The following is a 4,990-nucleotide window of genomic DNA, read 5'->3' as shown; positions in this document are numbered from 1 at the left end:
AAAACATTCTATGTCCTTAAAAATAGGTCCACATGTCATCCACCTATCTAGATCCAAAAACAAATAAGCAATCTCTTAAATACAAAACCTCGCTGAAATAAAAAATAAGCATTGTATGAAGAATAACATAGAAATTCAAAACCTGAGAAGATGAAGCATAACTTCAATTGATTGTAATAATAAATTCTATGCACTTAGGATAATGATCCATGAAAGGTCCACAATAAGAAACTAAGTTTGTGAAATATGGAAAGGAAAAAAAGGTGTTCATTAAATCAAACTGTCTGAGAAATAACTAGAAAATAGGAAAAAAAAGAAAAAATATTTTTGGGGATTCAAGATTGCCAACAACCCCATGATACTCTTGCATTAGACACCAAAGGTGACAAAATATGTTCCTACTTATGAACATCTAAAATAATTTTGAGCATAAATCCCATGCTCATTCTTAACCCACAAATCCTCTTCATCAATCAACACAGAAGTATGTCCAAACTTACTATTGGAATTAGCTATTACATCAGATATCTGAGATCTACTTCTCCTACTACTTCTAGGATCAAATGAATCAAATTTTTTGCACACCTTAATGTGATTAGATATCTTTCCCTTACCTCCATGCTTAATCATGTGATAAGATAACCTCTTCAAGTCAGACTGTCCATCATTGGTTCTAACCTTAACTATAGGTTCTGTTGTTCTCAAACTAAAAGTATTGAAAAAAATAAGGTTCTTTGCTTTTCCTCCTTCCCCATCCTTCAAAGGAATGAATTTTTTTTTTACCATCCTTCTCAACAATAACAATATTCTTTCTGCTCCTTTGTTAAATTGCCAAGATCTTGCAAGTAAAATGTGACAAGCACCCATGGCTACTACATCACATAATCCATATTTCTTAAAAGGTCTAATACTAAAATTAACCAAGCATTATTCTTTAACATGCACCTAGTGTTCATCTTGAAACCAACTGATACCATAAGAAGTAGGATGTTTCAATATCTGCAATCCAAGTTTCCTAGCCATTTCTTTAGAACAAGATTATTAGTACTACCTCAATCGATAATAACTTTGTAATATTTATATTACAACATGGCTATTTCAAAATCTCATGTGCATGTGTGCCCCTACACTATGATGGTTGTTTCCAAACCTCTATCTATGTTGTTTCCAAAATGATCTTGTAGGAAGCTATGGCATGGAAGGAGGCTTCTATTGGTGTGGGGGTTTTGGGGGGTAGGAATGGGCCTTCTTATACCCAAACTATGTGTAATAGTGGGGGTTTAGGGGTTTTTACTAAGATGACAATCTCTAAACACTTTTCTACTTGTAGCCCTAGTTTAGTCAACCTAGATAAACATACTATTTCAGAGATTGAGCAATGAAGTGAGGCCCTTGGGATGGATGCTGTTATTTGTTGATTTAGGGACTTCTAGCCCTCTCTCAAGGAGCTCTAAGCACTGAGATCCATATCTTACTAACTCTATCTAGATATTTTCTTTGGTAAAGGGTTAATTTATTGTCAAATTTGATAATGCAGAGGATAGGAGAACCATTCTATGTGACCATTTTTTCACATAGGAAAATCAATTTCCTTTAATGGTTAAACCTTGGCATAAGGACTTTTACCTGGTTATTAAATCGTTTTGCAAATTGCCTATCTAGGTACAAATTTCTAAGCTCCCTCTTCATCTTTGACATGACTCTGTTCTTGAGGAAGTTGTTGAGGCTTTAGGTGATTTCTTAATGGTGGATTCAAAATCATCTGATATAATGCATTCTACCTATGCATAGATTCTTGTTAATATAAATACTTCCAAAGATCTTCTAACATAGATTAAACTTTGTAGTTCTATTGGCTCTTGGACACAATCATTGTACTATGAAGGTCTTCCAATTAGATACAAAAAATGTTTTACTATCGAGCACGTTGTGGCAAAATGTGGCTCAAAAAATCAAATCTAAGAAATCCTCCTCATGATGGTTGGGTGCTTTGAGAAAAAAATATATGATGGTCAAAATGCCTACATCTATTGGGGAGTTCCCTTAGATACTACTATTGTTACTCAATGACATGATGGTGAAGCTGTCCCTTCTCTTAGTCATTTGTTGGAAGCTAGCTCGGCTCAGTTGGATGCTACTATTGCAGTCCCTCCTATGGCTAGTTCTATTAATGGAGCCTTTGGTGGTACTTCTACTATTATTGCTAATAAAAAAAAGATTGATGCTTTTGGTTCAATGCATTATGGTATTGGCGAGTTTGCTATGGCTACAAGTCATGTGGTTTCCATGGAAAAAATTAATGATGCCAACCTTGTTCAAAATGACTTTGTGAAGGGTGGATCTTGTGCTAATGGTTTTTCTACTATTGGTCCTATCATTAATGGTGTTGGTTATGTTGGTTCTAACACTTTTGTTGATTCATTGACCTATCATTTTGTTGCAACCTAGATTGAAGAGGGATGGATTATGGTTGAAGGAAAACATTGAAAGAAATTTACCTTTCATTCTTCTCCTGATTCCACCAAGAAGGGGTTAAAGGGAAATCTTAAAATTTATTGTATTTTTCTGTAGGGTGGTTTGATTATTAAGGTTTTATCCTTTCTCAGATCATTGTTTTGTAAAGGTGGAGGTGAGATGTTCGAGCACCCCCTTCTCTGTCTATGTTCTATTTTTTCTATGCCTTGTTTATCTTTGAAGAGCATATTGTATATCTTTTAGTTTGGTTTGCTAGTTTCTCTTCTTTGTACCTACTTTGTATTTGGGTTTCAAGGCCCCTTTAAAACCTATTTTACTTAATAAAAAGCTTTGCAACATTTACCTCCAAACTTACAAATAGTTTGGAATAAGCTCATTCTTTGCACTGGTTCCACATCATGCTTAGTCAACATGATTCTTCTCATCAAAAATAATTCTTCAAGTTCAGGTGAAGCCAAACCATCATCAGAAGTTTCCACTTTCTGATCTTACTCTACTACGAAGTTTTGTTTGTCATTCTTCATACCAGGACATTCAAAAGCTTTGTGATCATAATTAGCAAATATAAAATAAGTACCTTTAAATGCATATTTCTTATCAGAAACTACTTTCTTACCCTTATCCACTTTGACGATTTTTTACCTACTTTCTTCCTAACTTATCTTCTAATAAGCATCTTTAACTAGTCTAATTTTGAACATACTCAATTTATCCTGAACATTAAATTTCAAACTATTAACATAACTTGCAGCTTTTTCCTTAGGAGATTCACAATGTCCACATGTGATTTGTATCTTGTAAAATTCTTCAGTATATTCTTTCATGGACACATCCTTCCACTTGAAATTTTTGCAACTTCTTAAACAATTTAAGTTCATAATATTCAGGTATGAATTTAGCCATCAATCTAAGAACCATGTGTTTCCATTTACTAATTTTAGGTTCATCATTTATCTTCTCTCTCCTAATGCAATTCCTTCCACCACAAGGCAATATGATCTTTCAATTTAGTTTGAGCTAACCTAACTCTCTGTTGATCTACAATATTCTCAAACCCAAAACAATCTTGAATTTCATTAATCCAATCTATATGTTTAGGGGGAAAAGGAAGACACCTTAATAGGATTATAGGTCTCCACTTTTTCAGGGCTACTAAGCCATTCAAATATGTGTATGAGGGAAAGAGAGGAATTTCCAAATATGATTCCACTTATTATCCAAATTAGATTAGCTAGAACCCAAAGGAAGAAGGGTGCTAATACTAAATTCAAATTATAAAGGGGAAAACAATACAAGGAAATCCACTCTTTGGCCCTTATAGGATAATGTGTATGTGAAATTGAATCAATTGTTTGAACAAAGTAAGTCTAGATGCTATGTGTATACAATCAACCCAATTAAAATATAGATCTAGGGTGAAGATATGAAAGAAAATGATGTATAAAAGAATCACTTTTAAAGTAGAGGAAGACTCCAAAAGTTGTGGATATGAACCCTTTTCTAAATATCTGTCTATATATCTCGAAATAAAATGATTAAAGGAACAAAACACAGAAATGTCCCTAGAAAAGGGCACTAAAGGTCTAGGTCGACTTGGAAGGGCACCCTACAACCAGATTGATGTAGTCCAATGACTTGCAACAAAATTCTCTAGAAAGCTCCCAAAGAGTAGGTTCTAGATTTGTAAGCTCTGACGTATCCTATAGATAAACACGAAAAAAGGTTTTTGGGGGCTTTGTTGGGGGAGGACTTGCCTAGATCAAGCCCTAGGTTAAGGAATTAACTGTAAATGATAAATGTAAATGTAAAGGAAACAAGATACATATCCATCTTGCTTGTAGAAACCCTTGTCAATAAGGATTTATTGTGATGTATGTTATAGATCTTAAATTTGGTATGAAGGACATAAGATATCTCCATAATTGTAATGGATCTATCATAATCACATCATGGAGCCATCGATGTAATTTGCATTGATGAAGTAGGTAATGAATACTTTAGTGTAGATCTCCTCCCTTAATGGCCAACAATATGCTATATCTTGAAGAGGAAATGCTAACAAAAGATCCTTTAATGCTTGGAGAAACTTGCTTGCTTGAATACTTGAATGCTTGAACTCCTTGCCTTGCCTTGCTTGATGCCTTGTGGAAGTCTTGTGACAATGAGATATGAAAAGGAAGCCCCCAAGTGTCCTTTTATACTAGTCGTAGGCAAGTAAACATCTCATGCCAATAGGGGAGTCAAATTAATTAATTGGGAAACTTGAGGACTTTCAGGACTCGAACCTCACAACCACTAGGGACTAGGTTGAGGTCAACGTGGTCGAGGTCAACATAGTGTAGGGGGAGGGGGCATGCCTACCTCAAAAAGGTCTAGAAGGGGGTGCATGTGAAACTAGAAGATAGAAAACTAATTAGAAAATATGGAAAAAAGTGACAATATGACACCTAGAAGACCATGTCAAAAGGTGAGAGATGATGAAGAAACATAAAATGGAAGGGGAGAGAAGAAAAAG

Source organism: Cupressus sempervirens, chromosome 11 (assembly GCF_028749045.1).
Source record: "Cupressus sempervirens isolate cs-2001-9-10 chromosome 11, ASM2874904v1, whole genome shotgun sequence".
NCBI classification, from domain to species: domain Eukaryota; kingdom Viridiplantae; phylum Streptophyta; class Pinopsida; order Cupressales; family Cupressaceae; genus Cupressus; species Cupressus sempervirens.
This window is presented reverse-complemented; position numbering follows the sequence as displayed.